Raw genomic sequence first — 25,745 nt, forward strand, 5'->3', positions numbered from 1 at the left:
CAGCAGTGCAGGGGCAGCCTCCACCAGGCCCCCACTCATGTCTCCCACCACCCCCACTCCCCAGCCACCAGGGGCAGCCTCCACCAGGCCCCCACTCATGCCCAACTCATGTCTCCCACCACCCCCACCCCCCAGCAGTGCAGGGGCAGCCTCCACAAGGCCCCCACTCATGTCTCCCACCACCCCCACCCCCCAGCCACCAGGGGCATCCTCCACCAGGCCCCCACCCATGTCTCCTACCACCCCCACCCCCCAGCACTGTGGGGCACCTGCCAGCAGGCCCCCACCCATGTCCAACCCATGTCTCCCACCACCCCCACCCCCCAGCAGTGCAGGGGCATCCTCCACCAGGCCCCCACCCATGTCTACCACCCCCACCCCCCAGCCACCAGGGGCACCCTCCACCAGGCCCCCACCCATGTCCAACCCATGTCTCCCACCACCCCCACCCCCCAGCACTGTGGGGCACCCTCCAACAGGCCCCCACCCATGTCACCCACCACCCCCACCCCCCAGCCACCAGGGGCACCCACCACCAGGCCCCCACCCATGTCTCCTACCACCCCCACCCCCCAGCGCTGTGGGGCACCTGCCAGCAGGCCCCCACCCATGTCCAACCCATGTCTCCCACCAACCCCACCCCCCAGCAGTGCAGGGGTAGCCTCCACCAGGCCCCCACTCATGTCTCCCACCACCCCCACCCCCCAGCCACCAGGGGCAGCCTCCACCAGGCCCCCACTCATGCCCAACTCATGTCTCCCACCACCCCCACCCCCCAGCCACCAGGGGCAGCCTCCACCAGGCCCCAACCCATGTCTCCCACCACCCCCACCCACCAGCAGTGCAGGGGCAGCCTCCACCAGGCCCCCACCCATGTCTCCCACCACCCCCACCCCCCAGGCACCAGGGGCAGCCTCCACCAGGCCCCCACCCATGTCTCCCACCACCCCCACCCACCAGCAGTGCAGGGACAGCCTCCACCAGGCCCCCACCCATGTCTCCCACCACCCCCACCCCCCAGCCACCAGGGGCACCGACCACCAGGCCCCCACCCATGTCTCCTACCACCCCCACCCCCCAGCGCTGTGGGGCACCTGCCAGCAGGCCCCCACCCATGTCCAACCCATGTCTCCCACCACCCCCACCCCCCAGCCACCAGGGGCACCCTCCACCAGGCCCCCACTCATGCCCAACTCATGTCTCCCACCACCCCCACCCCCCAGCCACCAGGGGCAGCCTCCACCAGGCCCCCACTCATGCCCAACTCATGTCTCCCACCACCCCCACCCCCCAGCCACCAGGGGCACCCTCCACCAGGCCCCCACCCATGTCTCCCACCACCCCCACCCCCAGCCACCAGGGGCACCCTCCACCAGGCCCCCACTCATGCCCAACTCATGTCTCCCACCACCCCCACCCCCCAGCCACCAGGGGCACCCTCCACCAAGCCCCCACTCATGCCCAACTCATGTCTCCCACCACCCCCACCAACCAGCCACCAGGGGCACCCACCACCAGGCCCCCACCCATGTCTCCTACCACCCCCACCCCCCAGCGATGTGGGGCACCTGCCAGCAGGCCCCCACACATGTCCAACCCATGTCTCCCACCACCCCCACCCCCCAGCCACCAGGGGCACCCTCCACCAGGCCCCCACCCATGTCTCCCACCACCCCCACCCCCCAGCCACCAGGGGCACCCTCCACCAGGCCCCCACTCATGCCCAACTCATGTCTCCCACCACCCCCACCCACCAGCCACCAGGGGCACCCACCACCAGGCCCCCACCCATGTCTCCTACCACCCCCACCCCCCAGCGCTGTGGGGCACCTGCCAGCAGGCCCCCACTCATGCCCAACTCATGTCTCCCACCACCCCCACCCCCCAGCCACCAGGGGCACCCTCCACCAGGCCCCCACCCATGTCTCCCACCACCCCCACCCCCCAGCCACCAGGGGCAGCCTCCACCAGGCCCCCACTCATGCCCAACTCATGTCTCCCACCACCCCCACCCCCCAGCAGTGCAGGGGCAGCCTCCACCAGGCCCCCACTCATGTCTCCCACCACCCCCACTCCCCAGCCACCAGGGGCAGCCTCCACCAGGCCCCCACTCATGCCCAACTCATGTCTCCCACCACCCCCACCCCCCAGCAGTGCAGGGGCAGCCTCCACCAGGCCCCCACTCATGTCTCCCACCACCCCCACCCCCCAGCCACCAGGGGCATCCTCCACCAGGCCCCCACCCATGTCTCCTACCACCCCCACCCCCCAGCACTGTGGGGCACCTGCCAGCAGGCCCCCACCCATGTCCAACCCATGTCTCCCACCACCCCCACCCCCCAGCAGTGCAGGGGCATCCTCCACCAGGCCCCCACCCATGTCTACCACCCCCACCCCCCAGCCACCAGGGGCACCCTCCACCAGGCCCCCACCCACGTCACCCACCACCCCCACCCCCCAGCACTGTGGGGCACCTGCCAGCAGGCCCCCACCCATGTCCAACCCATGTCTCCCACCACCCCCACCCCCCAGCACTGTGGGGCACCCTCCACCAGGCCCCCACCCATGTCACCCACCACCCCCACCCCCCAGCCACCAGGGGCACCCACCACCAGGCCCCCACCCATGTCTCCTACCACCCCCACCCCCCAGCGCTGTGGGGCACCTGCCAGCAGGCCCCCACCCATGTCCAACCCATGTCTCCCACCAACCCCACCCCCCAGCAGTGCAGGGGTAGCCTCCACCAGGCCCCCACTCATGTCTCCCACCACCCCCACCCCCCAGCCACCAGGGGCAGCCTCCACCAGGCCCCCACTCATGCCCAACTCATGTCTCCCACCACCCCCACCCCCCAGCCACCAGGGGCAGCCTCCACCAGGCCCCAACCCATGTCTCCCACCACCCCCACCCACCAGCAGTGCAGGGGCAGCCTCCACCAGGCCCCCACCCATGTCTCCCACCACCCCCACCCCCCAGCCACCAGGGGCAGCCTCCACCAGGCCCCCACCCATGTCTCCCACCACCCCCACCCACCAGCAGTGCAGGGGCAGCCTCCACCAGGCCCCCACCCATGTCTCCCACCACCCCCACCCCCCAGCCACCAGGGGCACCGACCACCAGGCCCCCACCCATGTCTCCTACCACCCCCACCCCCAGCGCTGTGGGGCACCTGCCAGCAGGCCCCCACCCATGTCCAACCCATGTCTCCCACCACCCCCACCCCCCAGCCACCAGGGGCACCCTCCACCAGGCCCCCACTCATGCCCAACTCATGTCTCCCACCACCCCCACCCCCCAGCCACCAGGGGCAGCCTCCACCAGGCCCCCACTCATGCCCAACTCATGTCTCCCATCACCCCCACCCCCACCCCCCAGCCACCAGGGGCACCCTCCACCAGGCCCCCACCCATGTCTCCCACCACCCCCACCCCCCAGCAGTGCAGGGGCAGCCTCCACCAGGCCCTCACCCATGTCTCCCACCACCCCCACCCCCCAGCCACCAGGGGCAACCACCACCAGGCCCCCACCCATGTCTCCTACCACCCCCACCCCTCAGCGCTGTGGGGCACCTGCCAGCAGGCCCCCACCCATGTACAACCCATGTCTCCCACCACCCCCACCCCCCAGCCACCAGGGGCACCCTCCACCAGGCCCCCACTCATGCCCAACTCATGTCTCCCACCACCCCCACCCCCCAGCCACCAGGGGCAGCCTCCACCAGGCCCCCACCCATGTCTCCCACCACCCCACCCCCCAGCCACCAGGGGCAGCCTCCACCAGGCCCCCACCCATGTCTCCCACCACCCCCACCCACCAGCAGTGCAGGGGCAGCCTCCACCAGGCCCCCACCCATGTCTCCCACCACCCCCACCCCCCAGCCACCAGGGGCACCCACCACCAGGCCCCCACCCATGTCTCCTACCACCCCCACCCCCCAGCGCTGTGGGGCACCTGCCAGCAGGCCCCCACCCATGTCCAACCCATGTCTCCCACCACCCCCACCCCCCAGCCACCAGGGGCACCCTCCACCAGGCCCCCACTCATGCCCAACTCATGTCTCCCACCACCCCCACCCACCAGCCACCAGGGGCACCCTTCACCAGGCCCCTACTTATGCCCAACTCATGTCTCCCACCACCCCCACCCACCAGCCACCAGGGGCACCCACCACCAGGCCCCCACCCATGTCTCCTACCACCCCCACCCCCCAGCGCTGTGGGGCACCTGCCAGCTGGCCCCCACCCATGTCCAACTCATGTCTCCCACCACCCCCACCCCCTAGCCACCAGGGGCACCCTCCACCAGGCCCCCACTCATGCCCAACTCATGTCTCCCACCACCCCCACCCCCCAGCCACCAGGGGCACCCTCCACCAGGCCCCCACCCATGTCTCCCACCACCCCCACCCCCCAGCCACCAGGGGGAGCCTCCACCAGGCCCTCACTCATGCCCAACTCATGTCTCCCACCACCCCACCCCCCAGCAGTGCAGGGGCAGCCTCCACCAGGCCCCCACTCATGTCTCCCACCACCCCCACCCCCCAGCCACCAGGGGCACCCTCCACCAGGCCCCCACTCATGCCCGACTCATGTCTCCCACCACCCCCACCCCCCAGCCACCAGGGGCATCCTCCACCAGGCCCCCACCCATGTCTCCTACCACCCCCACCCCCCAGCACTGTGGGGCACCGGCCAGCAGGCCCCCACCAATGTCCAACCCATGTCTCCCACCACCCCACCCCCCAGCAGTGCAGGGGCATCCTCCACCAGGCCCCCACCCATGTCTCCCACCACCCCACCCCCCAGCCACCAGGGGCACCCTCCACCAGGCCCCCACCCATGTCACCCACCACCCCCACCCGCCAGCACTGTGGGGCACCTGCCAGCAGGCCCCCACCCATGTCCAACCCATGTCTCCCACCACCCCCACCCCCCAGCACTGTGGGGCACCCTCCACCAGGCCCCCACCCATGTCACCCACCACCCCCACCCCCCAGCCACCAGGGGCACCCACCACCAGGCCCCCACCCATGTCTCCTTCCACCCCCACCCCCAGCGCTGTGGGGCACCTGCCAGCAGGCCCCCACCCATGTCCAACCCATGTCTCCCACCACCCCCACCCACCAGCCACCAGGGGCACCCACCACCAGGCCCCCACCCATGTCTCCTACCACCCCCACCCCCCAGCGCTGTGGGGCACCTGCCAGCAGGCCCCCACCCATGTCCAACCCATGTCTCCCACCACCCCCACCCCCCAGCAGTGCAGGGGCAGCCTCCACCAGGCCCCCACTCATGTCTCCCACCACCCCCACCCCCCAGCCACCAGGGGCAGCCTCCACCAGGCCCCCACTCATGCCCAACTCATGTTTCCCACCACCCCCACCCCCCAGCCACCAGGGGCAGCCTCCACCAGGCCCCCACCCATGTCTCCCACCACCCCACCCACCAGCAGTGCAGGGGCAGCCTCCACCAGACCCCCACCCATGTCTCCCACCACCCCCACCCCCCAGCCACCAGGGGCAGCCTCCACCAGGCCCCCACCCATGTCTCCCACCACCCCCACCCACCAGCAGTGCAGGGGCAGCCTCCACCAGGCCCCCACCCATGTCTCCTACCACCCCCACCCCCCAGCCACCCACCCATGTCTCCTACCACCCCCACCCCCCAGTGCTGTGGGGCACCTGCCAGCAGGCCCCCACCCATGTCCAACCCATGTCTCCCACCACCCCCACCCCCCAGCCACCAGGGGCACCCTCCACTAGGCCCCCACTCATGCCCAACTCATGTCTCCCACCACCCCCACCCCCCAGCCACCAGGGGCAGCCTCCACCAGGCCCCCACTCATGCCCAACTCATGTCTCCCACCACCCCCACCCCCCAGCCACCAGGGGCACCCTCCACCAGGCCCCCACCCATGTCTCCCACCACCCCCACCCCCCAGCCACCAGGGGCAGCCTCCACCAGGCCCCCACTCATGCCCAACTCATGTCTCCCACCACCCCCACCCCCCAGCAGTGCAGGGGCAGCCTCCACCAGGCCCCCACTCATGTCTCCCACCACCCCCACCCCCCAGCCACCAGGGGCACCCTCCACCAGGCCCCCACTCATGCCCGACTCATGTCTCCCACCACCCCCCCCACCCACCCACCAGGGGCATCCTCCACCAGGCCCCCACCCATGTCTCCTACTACCCCCACCCCCCAGCACTGTGGGGCACCTGCCAGCAGGCCCCCACCCATGTCCAACCCATGTCTCCCACCACCCCCACCCCCCAGCAGTGCAGGGGCATCCTCCACCAGGCCCCCACCCATGTTTCCCACCACCCCCACCCCCCAGCACTGTGGGGCACCTGCCAGCAGGCCCCCACCCATGTCTCCCACCACCCCCACCCCCCAGCCACCAGGGGCACCCTCCACCAGGCCCCCACCCATGTCACCCACCACCCCCACCCCCCAGCACTGTGGGGCACCTGCCAGCAGGCCCCCACCCATGTCCAACCCATGTCTCCCACCACCCCCACCCCCCAGCACTGTGGGGCACCCTCCACCAGGCCCCCACCCATGTCACCCACCACCCCCACCCCCCAGCCATCAGGGGCACCCACCACCAGGCCCCCACCCATGTCTCCTACCACACCCACCCCCCAGCGCTGTGGGGCACCTGCCAGCAGGCCCCCACCCATGTCCAACCCATGTCTCCCACCACCCCCACCCACCAGCCACCAGGGGCACCCACCACCAGGCCCCCACCCATGTCTCCTACCACCCCCACGCCCCAGCGCTGTGGGGCACCTGCCAGCAGGCCCCCACCCATGTCCAGCCCATGTCTCCCACCACCCCCACCCCCCAGCCACCAGGGGCACCCTCCACCAGGCCCCCACCCATGTCTCCCACCACCCCCACCCCCCAGCCACCAGGGGCAGCCTCCACCAGCCCCCCACTCATGCCCAACTCATGTCTCCCACCACCCCCACCCCCCAGCCACCAGGGGCAGCCTCCACCAGGCCCCCACCCATGTCTCCCACCACCCCCACCCACCAGCAGTGCAGGGGCAGCCTCCACCAGGCCCCCGCCCATGTCTCCCACCACCCCCCAGCTACCAGGGGCAGCCTCCACCAGGCCCCCACCCATGTCTCCCACCACCCCCACCCACCAGCAGTGCAGGGTCAGCCTCCACCAGGCCCCCACCCATGTCTCCCACCACCCCCACCCCCCAGCCACCAGGGGCACCCACCACCAGGCCCCCAACCATGTCTCCTACCACCCCCACCCCCCCAGCGCTGTGGGGCACCTGCCAGCAGGCCCCCACCCATGTCCAACCCATGTCTACCAACAACCCCACCCCCAGCCACCAGGGGCACCCTCCACCAGGCCCCCACTCATGCCCAACTCATGTCTCCCACCACCCCCACCCCCCAGCCACCAGGGGCAGCCTCCACCAGGCCCCCACTCATGCCCAACTCATGTCTCCCACCACCCCCACCCCCCAGCCACCAGGGGCACCCTCCACCAGGCCCCCACCCATGTCTCCCACCACCCCCACCCCCCAGCAGTGCAGGGGCAGCCTCCACCAGGCCCCCACTCATGTCTCCCACCACCCCCACCCCCCAGCCACGACGGGCAGCCTCCACCAGGCCCCCACCCATGTCACCCACCACCCCCACCCCCCAGCCACCAGGGGCACCCTCCACCAGGCCCCCAACCATGTCTCCCACCACCCCCACCCCCCAGCAGTGCATTGGCGCCCTCCACCAAACACCCCACCAACCTGGATGACTCCGGGCCATCTTCCCCCGTTGGGCCCTGTGGGGTCCCAGCTGCCCCTTCTGCTGCTGAGGAGTCCAACTCCGACCTCCGCCTCTTGGACCTCCCCTCGCCAGCTGCGGCCTGGGACGCCGCACCAGACTCCTCACTCCCCGACGAGATCACAACTTGGGAGGGGATCCGGGCCTTGCGTCTTCGGCTGGTGGTGCGACCCCTGCCGCTGTCCTCCACAGCACCTTCTCCGCCCTCTTCATCAGTTGACGCTGCAGACAGGGAGAAAGAAAACGCAGGCATCAGGGCACTGTAAAATGGACTCATACACACATGACAGTTATACATGAGTGGCATTGGTAAACCTCACACATGCCATCACAATCCCCAACACACATGTCATTTCAACTTGCACACATGAGCCATACCACAGCCATAATGCAACAGCCAGCACCATCCATTCACATACAACAGCATGGGCAGCCAAAGGTCATCCACATATCACATGCAACATAGGGAGTACACTACACATGCACACACAACACCAAACCTGCATGCATGTGTACACCTCCGCCAACTGTCGCAGTGTCTCGATCGACATCCATGTCACACCTGACAATCATTCCTCCACATCCTGTGCCATGCAAGCCCACACACACAAGCACCATCCATGTGTCACACATGAGACCCCTCGCATGTGTCACCCTCACAGCCCTGTACAACCCCCCTACTTGGCCACATAAAAATACATGTTCAACCTGCGCACTCCTGGCACACCACCACACGCACAGCTTACAATCAGTATGCATGTACACTTACCGCTCGACTCCAGACGAGTCTGCTTCTCAAGGACCTGGATGTGGAGCGCTGGGGATATGCGTTCCAGGACACTCATCTGATCTTCCGACAAGTGGCCCTGCCCGCCCCTTAGCATCTGCTGCCATCATGAGGCGCCGGGCCTTGTTGAGGGTCCTGGACCTGAAGTCCTCCCAGCGCTTCCTGACACGTTCGTAGTCGCGGACTGCCACCTCCTCCGCGTTGATGGCAGTCACGATGTCCATCCAGATCCGAGTCCGTCCTTCCTTGTCGGCGCGCAACCTTCCGAAGAGGGCATCATACTGCCCCAGGACATGCTCCACCAGGACACCAACTTCCCTGGCACTGAAGCTGGTGCCCCTCTGCCTCCTTGGCCGGGGGTTGCCACTGGTGCCAGATGTTGTAGTGCCCGACATGGCAACCCCAGAGGCAGGAGTGGGTGGGCAACTGGGTCCTGGGGCTGGGCTGTGGGGCGACGGAAAAGCAGTCGGGAGCCTATGGTTCCAGCAGGGGTGGTCACAGCAACAGCACCCCTGGCTGATGTGCAGGCAGCAAATGGCAGGGCATGTGGGCAGCAGGCAGTCAGGCAGCAGCAGATGGCAGGTGGGAGCGTGCTCAGGGCTCTGGGGGGCAGTAATTTGGCCTCCGGGGCAGGAGTGTGGTCTTTCGTGTGGGAACGCGTGGACAGCTTGATACGGAGTGATTTTGCACGTGAAAATCCCACACGTCTGCGTGTAAATCGATGAAAGGCCCTTAGCGCGTAAACGCGTCACTACCGTATGCGCGTCTATGAAGTCACGTGCACGCGTAGGAAAAAGTTGCGTGACACGTCCGAGTGTCAAAGCGTGTTATTGGTGGAAATAGCCCTACACGCAGAAGTTACAAAGCGTGTAATTGGTGAAAATGGACCTACACGCAGAAGTGTCAAAGCGTGTAATTGGTGCAAATGGACCTACACGCAGAAGTGTCAAAGCGTGTAATTGGTGCAAATGGACCTACACGCAGAAGTGTCAAAGCGTGTAATTGGTGCAAATGGACCTACACACAGAAGTGACAAAGCGTGTAATTGGTGCAAATGGACCTACACACAGAAGTGACAAAGCGTGTTTGGTGGGAATGGGCCTAGCACGTACACGCCGCGTAAGTGACGCTGTACGTGTGGGCCTGCATATAAGGTACGTGTAGAACACCAATTCCTTGTACGTGCTTTTCGTGGAGAGTGAGTGGGTGAATTCTGTACTTCTTGTCGTTTCACATGCGATTTACTTCATGGTGTTTCAAGTTCGTACTCCCTGTTACCTCTGACAGCTTTTTCTATTTTTTCTCTTGTACTGGTTTACCTGGGCCTGTTCCCTCAAACAGTGTTCCCTTCTACTGTTGTCCTGTCTCCTCAGACAGCGTACATATCTTCTTTTGGCAGGGGTGTTGCCAACCAAACGCGCTCATTTTTCACGCTCTTTTACCTGGCAGACGGTGAGTCACGCACGTATCTAACATCTGTGCTTGCCCCGTGTGTAGCCTACCCCTTCAGAGGTCATTCTAGGCTGCGTGTGACACGCATACGTTCATTCTTGTGTTACTGGGTGCCACAGCGTAGTGCAGGTTTTTCTTTCTGCACACGTGGTCTAGGAGGGGTTGCGTGCACGTCATCTCCCTTTTTTGGGCCTCCTCTGCGTTGCGTGACCCGTCATCTTTCCCCAGGGGTTACATTCAGCCTTGCTAGAGCACTAGGGTACAATTACCATCTGGTACCCAACCCCTTTGACCCCCAATTGCCCAGGACAATAGTCTACAGCCACTCCCATACGCACATTAACATCAGTGCCATGGCTGGGAGGCGAGGATTCCGTAAGGGTGGCAAAGGTGGAAGAGCCACAAGTGGTGGCCGTGGTGGATCCGGTAGGGGACGTGGTCGTAACTTGCAGGGTGAGCCTGTCCCCCCATGTGTGGAGGACCAGTCAAGGGCACCCATAATCCCCCCCCGTTGAGGCTGATGTGGCTGATACCATCCATGCTCAGCCCTTGTTGGACCAGCCCATTGTGGCACCAGACCTGGCTGACTCCATAGCTGACTTCCAGGTCAGCAGGGCTACGACACGTGCGCTGGTGCACGTTGATGCCATCATGCCACGTGGATCTGGGGCAGCAAGGTCATCTGCTGCCCCAAGTAGGCAGGGCAGAGAGGCTGCAGGGGCAGCTGCGGCTCCATCCACCCCAGCTCTCAAATACCCAGCCGAGACAGGGTCGTTCCTAGTCCTTCCTGCTGACATTCCCCCTGACACCATTACACTTGAGCCAATGCCTGCACCAACTCCCATGCTGAGTGTGCAATCCCACACACCTGATACAGAGCCCACCAAGGCTCCTGCCCCTAGTGTCCAGAGCGGCGCAGGACACTCAGGATCACCACCACCTTCCAGCGGAAGAGGAAGAGTGCTCGTCCGGCACAGGCTGATGCCCCAGACACGGCTACACAGTCCAGCCCGTCGAGGAAGCCCAGCTTCACGGATGACGAACTGAATGCACTTGTCGAATATGTGTCCGGACATGATAACGAGATGGTCATTGTTGCAGGATCCAAGACCACACCTGCACAACGCCAGGAACACTGGCAGACCGTTGCGGACATCGTAAGTGCCCTTGGAATCGTGAGGCGCACAGCCAATGATTGCTATAAGCGTTGGAATGACCTGAAGTGCAGGGCAAAGAAGAAGCTGGCCTCAAGTCATGCCGCAACTCTAGTGACTGGAGGTAGGTCTCCAGTAGTAGACATGGAACTAACTCCACATGAGTCAGTCGCTGGGACCTACGTCACGGAGGAACAGATCCAAGGAGTGGGAGATCTGCCTGATTACGAGGCATTGTCCGGTGAGTGCACATGCATGTGTGTGTCATCCATGTGCAAGGTGTGTGTGTGTGAGGGCTTCTGTTTGTGTGCCAGGTGAGAGTGTGTGCGCCTGAGTCGTATGGGTCAGCCATGTGCTTCATGCAATACATCCTGCGCAGCTGCATTTGGCCATTGCAGTATCCCTTCTGCCAACAGTAGACATCTAGCCCAACAGCACGCCAGTTGCCCTTGAAGTGTCACCTTGCCACAACATTGTTGCTTATTTTTCTCTGTTCATTCAGACAGATTGTTTGCATTCCACCACTTATACTAGGCATTTCTCAGTCCTCTAGTCACATGTCTGGCATGGCTATGGTAAAGTGGAGTGACTTTGTTACCTGGATATCATATGTTCACACATGTCCCTGTGCAATTGGACCATTTGGGACTGCCAGCTCCAGGTGAAAATCAGACCTGTTTGATTTAGAAAAGCTATTACATGCGGGAACTGGACTGAATGAATAAGTGCTGCCCTCCTCTCCATCTTGCCTCAATAGCAATGGTACATGCCATCTGTGTGATGGCATGTGTGTGTCACCTGGCAATCACAGGCCAATGTGTGATGCCACTGCCAGGCAGCATGCAGGAAATGTGTTCATCTTCCATCTTTGTGTCATCAGTGTGTGCCATTTGCCTGCCCTTCATACGCAGTGAGGGTGCATGCATGGGAGGGTCTTAGTCATGTGGGACATGTGTCAATCAAGTACTGGTTCTCTTGCTTCTCAGCCCTCATTGTGTGCCATGGTGCTAATGCCTGTTTCCATTTCTTTGTTATTATGTCTTTGCAGGGGAAGACGCACCTGATACTGCTGGGGTTGGGGAGATGGTGCAGAGCCAGGAGGGGTCCGAGGGCCGACCAACCACCAGTGAGGGACGTGGTGTGCTGGTGGGTGAGAACCCACAAGTGCTGCAGGTCGTGCTCTCAAGGGGTGTCTCTGGCTGCACCTCCCCCGAGCTGTACTCAGCTGTTGATTCGGATGATGAGACCTACGTGCCGTCGCAGGTGAGTGTTACAGGGAGGGATTCTGTTCTGTCCCACCCACCTGCACCAGGGTCAGAACCCTCAATGGGGATGTCAGTGTTGGCAGCTAGGCCTTTGGTGGTTACGGATGCAGGGTCACACTCCGCGACATCTGATCCTGTTCCTGGGCCAGCAGATCAGAGGGGGAATGCAGTCCTGCAGCCTCAGGCAGTGCCGGCACAGCAAGGCGCAGTCCGCCTTGCCCCAGACAGGTGTGGTGCCCGCCGACGTGGTGGCCGTACGCCACCTGGCAATACCGCATGGGAGCAATCCATTTACGGTATGGCTACCCAACAGGCAGCATCATCCGAGATGATGGCTCAGGCCATGGATAGGGTGGCCACTTCCATTGTCCCCCCTGAAAGGCTGATGGAGCGACTAGAGCAGGCAACCGACTCCATCTGCCAGTCACACAGGGAGCACATGTTGGCGTCCAACAGGGACAGGCGGGCGGCACTGGCGACTTTGCAGGAGGCCATCTCCATAGAGTCCCAGGGCCACAGGGAAGCCCTGAGGCAGGAGCTCCATCAACTCAGGACGACTCTTGTTGAGCTTGAGGCTTCAACACACCAAAGGACAGAACAGCAGCTGGAGCGTCTCACCCGTACGCTCTCAGCTGAGATGCAAGCAACAAGGGCGGAGGTCCGGGCATCCCGTGAGTTGTTGCATGGGGACCTCCGCACCCTCATCCTCCAGAACAAGACCTACCACACCCGCATGCTTGCAGCCATGGAGGAACAGAGTAGGGCCTTGCGTGGGCTGCCTTCCATAGTGCAACCACCTCCGGATGCAGCTGCACAGGGTGATAATAGCGACAGCAGTGATACTCCCACAACAGGGTAGCCGTGTGGGCCATGAGCCCATGGAGGTGTTTTTTTTCCCAGGATCCACACAGGTGGGTTTTGGTGTGCACCCTGTCCTCGGACCTCCTGGGTGGCCTCCCCAACCCCCCCGGTCCCATTAATGGCCATTTTTGATTTTTTTTTATTTTTATTTTTATTTTTATTTTTATATTTTTCCCAATTTTTTTGGGACAATTTGTTGGCTTCCGTGGTTCCTGTGGGCATACGCTGCATTGTGGCTGGGCACATGCAGGCTTGTCATGTATTTGGTTCAGATGCCTGGGTTTGAGTCACACACACCCCTCCTGCTTCCCGTTTCCATGGGCTTGCAAAGGGTGTGCCCAAGTGACATTGAAGTACATGGTGACATTGGACTCCCACTACATGTGTGGGTAGTCTAGTCAATACTGTGTATACATTCCTAGTGCATATTGCTGTTCTGTTGTACACTGCATGTTGCATTGATGTGTAACTCATCATCTGTGTCTGCCTCCCAATTTGCAGGTCCCTTCCTCATGTCTACACAAGGCCCTCTAGTCTGGAGATGGGGTCCTTGTAGGCAGCAGTGCACCTACAACTCTACATGGCGCCAACACTGTACAGTTGGAAGTGGTGGGAGTGCAGGTATTTCCAGGTGGTGAGACTACTGATTTATTACATTAGTGAAGTCATGTTAATGGTAGTACCTGCTCAAGTTTGTTGTTGGTCCTGCATTACAGTGAGCATTTCAGGTGTAGCAAGTTTCAATTGGGGACACTGTACATCGTGACACTTGTCATGTTGTGGGGATTACTTTGTTTACCTGCACATAGCATGACATGGTACGGTGTGTTGTGTGGCGGTGCTGGGGATGGGTTGGGTGACATGGCACTGTCCTCTTGTTGCATTTAGCAAGTGGGTATTCATTTTAGCTGCTTGAATGTGTTTCTTCACAAAACTGCATTGTTGGTGTGTGTGGGTAGGGATGCACACATTGTAACACTTCCAGGTGAACAATCTCAGGCTGATATGCTTACACGGTTGAATCTCCAGACATTCAGGATCAGTGTCAGGTTGAGTCATCATTGATTGTCAGATGGAATGTGCCAGGCCAGTGTGCACTCCACAGGGGTGTGATCACTATGTGAAGTAATTAGCCACTAGCTGTGTACGGGCTGCCTCCCCCCGTGCCCTTTCCCCTCCCATGCGCAGCGGCTGTGCATGTGGTTGGGGATGTGGGGCCACCACCATGTCCATGGCCAGGCCCCGGCGTGTTGCAACGTTGTGCAGGACACATGCTGCCACTATGATCCTGCACACTACTGGGGGAGCGTATAACAGCTGCCCGCCAGAACGGTCAAGGGAGCGAAAGCGTGACTTTAGCACTCCGAATGTGCGTTTACTATGCCCCGGGTCGTAATGTGGGCTGTGTTATATCTTACCTCGGGTGGCGTGGTGGGGTTCCGAATTGGCGTCATCATGTGGGGGCTGAGAGGGTAGGCACTGTCCCCTGTGGAGGTGGTGATTGGTATCATTGGTGGGGTTGTGACCTTGCTCAGTATCCAACATGCATGCATGTGCAGTGGCATACATACTCACCAAGCAGCCATGTATCGCCATGCCGCCCAGCTTCTAGGTCCCGGCTTCGGGTGGACATTCGGTAAATGAAGCTGTCGTGGGTGGACCCGGGATAGTTGGCATATACTGAGGTGATGATTCCCTTGGCATTACATGCTACCTGCACGTTGATGGAATGCCAGTGCTTGCGGTTCCTATAGATGTGCTCAGATGCCCTGGGGGGACGTAGAGCCACATGGGTGCAGTCGATGGCACCTAGCACTTTGGGGAATCGTGCCACACCGTAAAAATCCAGGGCGGCAGCCTGCCTTTCTGCAGGTGTTCTGGGCAGGTATATGGGTATATGTGCCTGCGGACTGATGGGCGTGCAGTGATGATGTTCAAGACCTGGTGTAGGCAGCATGACTGGGTGGCCTGTGACACCCCACCCACTATGGCACTTGTCCGCTGAAATGATCCAGTGGCTAAGAAGTGCAGTACATTGAGGACCTTCTCCAGGGGGCTGAGTGCTTGGGAGCACAGGGTGGGTGATGTGAGGTCATCCTCCCACTCACTCACCAGGTCCAGTATTATGTGTGGTGGAAACCTGTACCTCCCATACACCTGTCATCAGGCATCCCGAAAAGGTTGGTTCTGGGTGTGAATATTCTGGCCCTGACTATCCTCCTCCTCCTCCTTTGGTAGCCCACTGCCACTGCTGCTAGGAACGGTATGTTCATCCTGGCGTCTGAGCTTGTTATTGTTAAAGTGTGCAAATTTATGCTTTGCGCATGTTCTAGGCGAGCGTGTGACCCGCGCACCCCTGGAATCCAGTTCCCAGTCCAATAGCGTGTGGAAATTCCCACGCACCACGGGATACAGGTGCGCTGACGTACTTGCGTGTGTAAGTGCCCGCGCACCCCTGAAATACACGTACATAGGCCAATCGCGTGTACGTGCACTTTTGTCCAATTACGTGCAGTATTTCCACGTGTGCTCCGTCATCACGTGCTGAGTGGGGAACACCCGTGCGGGTCACGTCACAGACGCGCTTACGCGCTGAGGGACTCTGGTCCAATAGAATCGCGTATGCGTGCTGACGCGCTTATGCGCTAAGGGCCTTTCTTCGGATTTCACGCTGACGTGCAGGATTTTCACGTGCCAAATCACTCCGTATCAAGCTGGCCACGCGAAAACACACGGAAGACCACGCTCCTGCCCAGAAGGCCGAGTTACTGCCCCCCAGTGCCCCGAGCAGCCTCCCACTTGCCATCTGCTGCTGCCTGCCTGCCTGCCTGCTGCCACCGTGCCCTGCCATTTGGTGCCTGCACATCAGCCATCTGCAGGGGTCCAGTTGCTGTGTCCACCCCTGCTGGAACTGAAGACTCCCGACTGGGATTACATCGCTCCACAGCCCAGCCCCAGGACCCAGTTGCCCACCCACACCTGCCTCTGGGGTTGCCATGTCGGGCACTTCCACATCTGGCACCAGTGGCAACCCCAGGCCAGAGGGGCAGAGGGGCACCAGCTTCACTGCCACCGAAGTTGGTGTCCTGGTGGAGCATGTCCTGGGGCAGTATGATGCCCTCTTTGGATCGTCCCGCGCCAGCAAGGAAGGATGGGAGAGGATCTGGGCCGACTGTGTGGTTGCCATCAACGCGGAGGGGGTGGCAACCCGCAACGTCCAGAAGATCAAGAAGCGCTGGGAGGACTTGAGGTCCAGGACCCGTGTGAAGGCCCGGCGCCTCGTGGAGGGGGGCCGGGGCCGCATGAGTTCCATCCAGATGAGGGTCCTGGAACGCGTACGCCCAGCGCTCCACGCCCAGATCCTTGAGAGGGAGGCCCGTCTGGAGTTGAGCGGTAAGTGTCCAAGCATTACTGTGTGAGACAGGGCATGTTGCGGTGTGCTGGTTCTATGATACTTGCCTGTATGTGTGCCATAGGCCATGTATGCATGTATGTGTAAAGGGACATCATAGTAATGCATGTGCGACCAGTGATGTGTGACACACATGGTTGTTGCATGAGTTCAAATGCCGCATGGGGAGCCCTATGCAGATTTTGAACATGAGAGCATGCCAGTCTCTGTACCTGGACATGGGTGGGGGTGAGGGATGGGTGCTGATGCCAGGTACGTATATGGTAGCCATGTCTGTGTGCCTGACCTGCGTGTCTGTGACTTGTGCATGCCATGGATGCATGACACATGTGTGTGACAATGCACAGATTCAGTGAAGCAGCCAAATTACCCTTGTATCCGCTGTGTTTGGTGTGTTTGGGGCCAAATGGATGTGACTGAGGTGAAGTGTGTGCATGTGATAGGCATGCGCCATGATGCATGTGAGTTACATATCATTGAATGTTTCAAGAGTCCATTGGACATGCATGGAAATGTCCATGGCATGCACCATGCCTGTTACTGTGTGTGTTTTGACTGGACTGACCCATGTGTTGTGGAGGGACATGATGGAAGTGTACTTTGACAGTGGTGCTCATCTGCTATTGCTTCCTGTCTAGAGGACCATTGTACAGTACCCTGATGCTTGTGTTCTTTGTCTCCCTCTACGCAGCGGCTAGTGAAGAAGAGGGCGGAGACGGTGCTGTGGAGCAAGGCGGCGGGGATGCCCCCACGGCTGCAGCGGAAGGGGTGGGTGAGCCCCCACAGGGGCCTGCTACGGTGGGAGACGGTGAGGAGCCATCCAGGTTGGTGGTTTGCACAGAGGAGGAGGAGGCCGCCACTGGGGCACACATGGGGCCTGGTGGGGGCATCCCTGCTGGTGCAAGTGGTGCAGTCCAGGGCCAGGGGCAGGAGGCAGCACAGGTCACCGTGGAGGGGCCTGTGCATGTCGCTGTCCCTGACCCTGTGAGTGCACCACCATGCACCAGCAGGGATGCCCCATCCCAGGCCCGTCCGCAGGTAGAGGGGACGTCCATGTCACCTGACTCCCCTCCACCTGCGGACGTGGGAACCCCTGGCCGTGTGGAGAAGGTCCTGATTGGGGTCGCGATGGGCACGGCTGTGATTCGTGATGCCGTGCGTGCTTCCCGGGAGGAGCACGCACGTCATCACGAAGTGCACCGTGCCGACGTGGCCCAATTGGGATCGGCCATGTTCGGGGGTTTGCTGCATGTGTTGGCCAATCTGGCGGCCCTCTCCTCCTCTGTGGAGACTATACGCCAGTCGTTCTCCTTGCCGTCTTCCAGCCCAGATGCCACCAGGGCCCCCTGTGGACCTGCCCCTACCAATGCAGCCAGCTCGGTGGGGATCCCATCCCTGCCACAGTTGGGAGTCGGAGGTCCAGCAGGGGTGGACAACACAGCAACTGGACCCCAGCAGATGGAAGATGTGACAGCATCATCGGGCAGGGCACGTGCACGACGGCGTCGGTGGTTTCCATCAGCCTGGATGCCGTCGTGCTGGCAGAGGCAGTGGCGTCGGAGGCAGCAGCAGGCTCGACGTGGGAGGCATCATGGCTCGGGGCCATCAAGATCAGAGGGGCAGGCATCGGCCGGAGGGCAGGGCAACCCTGGGATGGTGGTGTCTTCCGTGTGGGAGCAGTTGGTCGAGCAGATAGGTGCGGAGTGGCAGCGGGCGGAAGAGGAGCGGCTCACCATGGTCAGGGCGGAGTTCTCCATGCGTCGGGCGTTGAGGCGGGCTGAGTGCCTCGAGGAAGCTCGCAGGGAGTTTGAGCTGAACATGGGGTTATCCCTGCGAGACCTCGGGGCCAGGACAGAGTCCCGCCTCCAGGACATCGACATGGAGTTCGATGATGCCCTGGCCAGCAACATCACCGAGTGGACCGCAGGACTTGCCCGCTGCCTTTGTATATAGTTATTTAGTTAGTTAGTGTTAGGTTTCCTTTATTCATTTTTATTTTTTTGGACCGCTCGGACAATGGCCACTTTTTTGTATATATTTTTTTCATTAGGTAGTAGTAGGTTTCATTTATGGTGTTGGGCTCATGGACCCTGGAATATTCGTGTATATAGTTTGCTTTTTGAAGAAACATTTTTTTTTATTAATTATTGTGTTCACCATGAGGAAATGGTTTTTAATTATTTTCCTTCCACATGATATTGCTTTGGACAACATTTGTTTTTGGATTACTTTGTTTTTTTTATTTTTACATTTGTTCTCGGACATGGACCATTTATTTTGTTATCCCCATTGTTGTATGTTTGATTTGTTTACTTATTTTTCATCTTTAATACATGTTTTTTTTAACTTTCACTTGTGGTATTTTCTCATTGGGTTCATACATGTCATGATATGGGTTTTGACATTCACTTGCACCCATTGTGTATGTGTGTGTGACGGACATGTGTTCATTTACATACTTGCCATTGGGGTTGTATCATGTAATTGCATTCACTATGTGGGTGGATGCAATCCTTGCCTGGTGTTTGTGCTGGGTATGCTGCCCATTACTGCCATGATTGAGTATCGTCAGGACCTGGGGGCAGGGGGACATGTGTGGGTGCCTGGTGGAGGCTGCCCCTGCACTGCTGGGGGGTGGGGGTGGTGGGAGACATGGGTTGGACATGGGTGGGGGCCTGCTGGCAGGTGCCCCACAGTGCTGGGGGGTGGGGGTGGTGGGAGACATGGGTGGGGGCCTGGTGGAGGGTGCCCCTGGTGGCTGGGGGGTGGGGGTGGTGGGTGACATGGGTGGGGGCCTGGTGGAGGGTTCCCCTGGTGGCTGGGGGGTGGGGGTGGTGGGTGACATGGGTGGGGGCCTGATGGAGGGTGCCCCTGGTGGCTGGGGGGTGGGGGTGGTGGGAGACATGGGTGGGGGCCTGCTGGCAGGTGCCCCACAGTGCTGGGGGGTGGGGGTGGTGGGTGACATGGGTGGGGGCCTGGTGGAGGGTGCCCCTGGTGGCTGGGGGGTGGGGGTGGTGGGAGACATGGGTTGGACATGGGTGGGGGCCTGCTGGCAGGTGCCCCACAGTGCTGGGGGGTGGGGGTGGTGGGAGACATGGGTGGGGGCCTGGTGGAGGGTGCCCCTGCACTGCTGGGGGGTGGGGGTGGTGGGTGACATGGGTGGGGGCCTGGTGGAGGGTGCCCCTGGTGGCTGGGGGTGGGGGTGGTGGGTGACATGGGTGGGGGCCTGGTGGAGGGTGCCCCTGGTGGCTGGGGGGTGGGGGTGGTGGGAGACATGGGTGATGGCCTGCTGGCAGGTGCCCCACAGTGCTGGGGGGTGGGGGTGGTGGGAGACATGGGTGGGGGCCTGGTGGAGGGTGCCCCTGGTGGCTGGGGGGTGGGGGTGGTGGGAGGCATGGGTGGGGGCCTGCTGGCAGGTGCCCCACAGTGCTGGGAGGTGGGGGTGGTGGGAGACATGGGTGGGGGCCTGCTGGAGGGTGCCCCTGGTGGCTGGGGGGTGGGGGTGGTGGGTGACATGGGTGGGGGCCTGGTGGAGGGTTTCCCACAGTGCTGGGGGGTGGGGGTGGTGGGAGACATGGGTGGGGGCTTGGTGGAGGATATCCCTGCACTGCTGGGGGGTGGGGGTGGTGGGTGACATGGGTGGGGGCCTGGTGGAGGGTGCCCCTGGTGGCTGGGGGGTGGGGGTGGTGGGAGACATGGGTGGGGGCCTGGTGGAGGATGCCCCTGCACTGCTGGGGGGTGGGGGTGGTGGGAGACATGGGTGGGGGCCTGGTGGAGGATGCCCCTGCACTGCTGGGGGGTGGGGGTGGTGGGTGACATGGGTGGGGGCCTGGTGTAGGGTGCCCCTGGTGGCTGGGCGGTGGGGGTGGTGGTAGACATGGGTGGGGGCCTGCTGGCAGGTGCCCCACAGTGCTGGGGGGTGGGGGTGGTGGGAGACATGGGTTGGACATGGGTGGGGGCCTGCTGGCAGGTGCCCCACAGTGCTGGGGGGTGGGGGTGGTGGGCGACATGGGTGGGGGCCTGGTGGAGGGTGCCCCTGCACTGCTGGGGGGTGGGGGTGGTGGGTTTCATGGGTTGGGGCCTGGTTGAGGGTGCCCCTGGTGGCTGGGGGGTGGGGGTGGTGGGTGACATGGGTGGGGGCCTGGTGGAGGGTGCCCCTGGTGGCTGGGGGGTGGGGGTGGTGGAAGACATGGGTGGGGGCCTGCTGGCAGGTGCCCCACAGTGCTGGGGGGTGGGGGTGGTGGGAGACATGGGTGGGGGCCTGCTGGCAGGTGCCCCACAATGCTGGGGGGTGGGGGTGGTGGGAGACATGGGTGGGGGCCTGGTGGAGGATGCCCCTGCACTGCTGGGGGGTGGGGGTGGTGGGTGACATGGGTGGGGGCCTGGTGGAGGGTGCCCCTGGTGGCTGGGGGATGGGGGTGGTGGGAGACATGGGTTGGACATGGGTGGGGGCCTGCTGGCAGGTGCCCCACAGTGCTGGGGGGTGGGGGTGGTGGGAGACATGGCTGGGGGCCTGGTGGAGGATGCCCCTGCATTGCTGGGGGGTGGCGGTGGTGGGTGACATGGGTGGGGGCCTGGTGGAGGGTGCCCCTGGTGGCTGGGGGGTGGGGGTGCTGGGTGACATGAGCAGGTGTGCAGGGTAGTCCCCTGTGGTGTGTGCTGCCTGCAGGGGCCGTGGAGGGTGTACAGGTAATACCTGGGAGCACACAGCCAAATTGCGTGTGGAACTTCCCGCGCACCTCTGAAATCCACGTACCCGGCTAAATTGTGTGTGGAACTTCCCGCGCACCCCTGAAATCCACGTACCCGGCCAAATCGCGTGTGTAACTTCCCGCGCACCCCTGAAATCCACGTACCCTGACAAATCGCGTGTGGTACTTCCCGCGCACCCCTGAAATCCACGTACACGGCCAAATTGCGTGTGGAACTTCCCGCGCACCCCTGCAATCCACGTACACTGACTAATCGCGTGTGGAACTTCCCGCGCACCCCTGAAATCCACGTACCCGGCCAAATCGCGTGTGGAACTTCACGCGCACCCCTGAAATCCACGTACCCAGCCAAATCGCGTGTGTAACTTCCCGCGCACCCCTGAAATCCACGTACCCTGACAAATCGCGTGTGGTACTTCCCGCGCAACCCTGAAATCCACGTACACGGCCAAATCGCGTGTGGAACTTCCCGCGCACCCCTGCAATCCACGTACCCTGACTAATCGCGTGTGGAACTTCCCGCGCACCCCTGAAATCCACGTACCCGGCCAAATCGCGTGTGGAACTTCCCGCGCACCCCTGAAATCCACGTACCCGGCCAAATCGCGTGTGTAACTTCCCGCGCACCCCTGAAATCCACGTACATGGCCAAATCGCGTGTGGAACTTCCCGCGGACCCCTGCAATCCACGTACCCTGACTAATCACGTGTGGAACTTCCCGCGCACCCCTGAAATCCACGTACCCGGCCAAATCACGTGTGGAACTTCCCGCGCACCCCTGAAATCCACGTACCCGGCCAAATCGCGTGTGTAACTTCCCGCGCACCCCTGAAATCCGCGTACCCTGACAAATCGCGTGTGGTACTTCCCGCGCACCCCTGAAATCCACGTACACGGCCAAATCGCGTGTGTAACTTCCCGCGCACCCCTGCAATCCACGTACACTGACTAATCGCGTGTGGGACTTCCCGTGCACCCCTGAAATCCACGTACCCAGCCAAATCGCGTGTGGAACTTCCCGCGCACCCCTGAAATCCACATACCCTGCCTAATCGCGTGTGGGACTTCCCGTGCACCCCTGAAATCCACATACCCAGCCATATCGCGTGTGGAACTTCCCGCGCACCCCTGAAATCCATGTACCCTGACAAATCGCGTGTGGTACTTCCCGCGCACCCCTGTAATCCACGTACCCGGCCAATTCGCGTGTGAGACTTCCCGCGCACCCCGGTATACACGCACACGTTTTTTTTCTGTCAGCGCGTGTCTGTGTTTGTGGGTACCCCTTTGCACGTCATTTGTCCTGGAGGGCCACAGTATTGGGCATTCATCATGGCTGTATATAGGTGGTATTTGTTGGCGCACCTTTTGGCGCACATTTCTTACAGGCGCAGAGACGCTACCGCCTGCTTTCTTGTGGCGGTCGTGTTTGTGCCTGTGCGCTGGTTTGAGCGTGCGCTTTTTTGCTCTATTCTATTCCATGAATACGTGTTGTAGGCGAGCGTGTGGGCGTTCCGCGCACTTGTACCCTGTGCTTCCCCCTTGACGCCCACATTTTGGCAAGTTGTTCCCCATTCCGAGTGTTACGCCCCGTGTTCCGCCTACTTTTGTTGCGTGCGCCGCGCTATGTGCGATTTTCGCTGTGGCCTGTGCGATTTTCGCTGTAACCTGGCGCACGCCATTAGATGGCCTGTGTGCCAACGTGCGCCGCGCACTTTTTTATCGCACATCCGATGGTTTTCTCGCGCACGGCCTTCCATGAATCGCTGTGCGCTGCTTTTCGTGCGATTTTCGCACTTGCACTGCGATTTTCGCTATTCCACTGCGATTCGCACGTTTTTGGCCACTTGCGCCGCGCTAATAATTCCATGAATCGTTTTGATCTGGTGGATGCTTGCGCAGAACTTGTCTTTGTGTTTTTAGTCTTTGTGTTTTTGCACATTTTTTCTTAGTACCTGTAAATATAGTGAAAGCAGGCTTGTCCGGAATGCAATTCAGAATGAGCAGGTCTATTGCAGTTTGGGCTAGTTCTTGTGTAGACTCCAGATGCGCTGGCACTATGGGAGATGTCTGATGGTTTATGTTATTATCCATGCTCTCTAATAACTTTGTTAATGACATTAGTGCTGTGTTCATTGCAGTGAGAGTTGCAGTGCTTAATTTGTGCCAGTGTTTGCCGGTGGGCAACACCGGCACTCTTTTTTGGGCACCGGAACTCATTGCTGCGCCGTCCCCCGTGGGTATTTTAGAGGCGATAGATGTGTATAATAATAAGAAACATCCATTCTTTTCTTTTTTTGAAAGCATCTGTCCCCGGGACTCGAACCTCAATCTCTAGGTTAACAGGCGGGCGCCTTAATTACTGTACCATCCCTGCACCCGATGCACGAGGGGCAACAAACAAGTCCTAAAGCAGACAGGCCAGGCCTGGATCTGCATGGTAACAAAAGTTGACTTTAATTTCATTGGCTGTTTATCAGCCAATTAAATTTGTTAACACTACTGAGGTGGGTGCAGTGACGTGTGGCGTAGCATGAGCATGTGGAGACACTTTAATTTGGCGTGCAGATGATTCAATGTCCGACCACTTTCTCTGTCTGGCAGTTTTATTTCCGTGTCTTCTGCACACAGCAATGCACAGACGGCTATGAGTGGGACCCCGCACGGCAGCAGTACAAAGTTAACCCTGGAAAAACGTGTTTGTTTCTACACGTAATAGCTCCTTTTGAAACACGTTTCTGTTTGCATTGCTCATGAGATATATTGACGAGTGCGAGATGATGCACAATGCGTGCAAAGCTGTGGAATGAAGTGCATTAACCACTTTGGAGGGTGCCTGTGTCTGCCACAAACAGCTCAGATTATTGTTAACAACGTTCAAGAGCAAACACCAGCCCCTGAACAAAACATGTTTGTGATATGACGCAAGCAACACTGCTGAGTGCTGACCCTCCACCACACATGCCCCCCAACCCGCCCCAGCGAATACAGTGTACAGCGGAGTATGGCGCAGAATATGTACTGATTAGGTAAGCAGCACGCCTTCTGTGAATCCTGCAACCCAAGCATACAGCAATAGCAATGAAATGTGTGCTGCAAGTGCGACTGAGCTGAGGAGGCAGGGTTCTGTAAGAGGATTCAATTCAGCACTACAGCTAAATTAACGCCTAGTCTAGAATACTGAATGAAAACCCTTATTGATATATCTTTAGGTCCAGTTCATGCGTTCTGGATGACTACCCCTATATAACACCCCTCTCTTGGAATCCCCCTGACCCCACTGAGCCAAGAAGTAGTTCTGTTTTGCAAGTTTAAAAGGTTTATTTGATAATTTAAACAGATATATATATATATCACGCTTTATAATAAATTAACAATTGAATAGCGCACTTAATCTGATATGATAAAGATCAACAACGGAGAATCTGGCACTAGCACACTTCTTATAATCAATAAGGAGTTGACATGAATGGATAAGGTAGCACACGGGTGAATAGGAACAAAAGTATAATGTGGTAGAGGATGCTTTATGTAAGCTCAGGTGGATGCAATATTCAATGAATGCAGTACAGAAAATACTCAATATGATTTCAACCAAACAATGTAATCACTTTTCTCTGGCTATTCACTCCCCCCCTCTTTATGCAATGCAAGGAAATGGGAGGAAAGCACACAGTTCTCAGAAATGCAATCAATGTAATCAGTTCAAGCTTAGACAACAGAAAACAGATAGGAGTTTTGAAATCACAGGCCCAAATTGCTTTGATATGTGCTGGCAATGAATGAGAAATATGCTGGAAATGCTGTTAATTCCCTTTCAGAGGTTCAGGGTGAGTGGTATCTAGTTAATATTAGTCCAGGCTCACACTAGCAATGATGCAGGGATAGTTAGCAGGTTAAACGAATTTCTGGCAAATGGAAGGCAAGCAGCAGCTGATTTTACATGTGGAGAAATTTGCAAATCGCGGCAAAATTCGCGGATGCGTGTTCCGCGATTGCGGTAAAACTATAGGGGGTAGGAATGCGGTTCTAGGTTCGTAGGAAAGCCACGATTCTAAGCTATCAAATAAAAGTTATTGCAAGTCTCTAGCACAAACGGTTGCGGAGATATGAGCGATTGAATAGAGGTCGTTTTTCAGATTTGAAATTTTAAAGTTCCAAAAGACAAGTGCAGCTTGCGACTAGAAATGACAAGTGACAGCTTTACAAATGACAGGTGACAGTTAGGAGGCAGTTCTACTTAGATTAAATAGATTGAATTAGATTAATTTAAACTAAGAGATTGGATCTGCACAGTT

The sequence above is a fragment of the Ambystoma mexicanum genome, chromosome 5p (genome assembly GCF_040938575.1).
Source record: "Ambystoma mexicanum isolate Mex_15411 chromosome 5p, UKY_AmexF1_1, whole genome shotgun sequence".
Lineage (NCBI taxonomy): Eukaryota > Metazoa > Chordata > Amphibia > Caudata > Ambystomatidae > Ambystoma > Ambystoma mexicanum.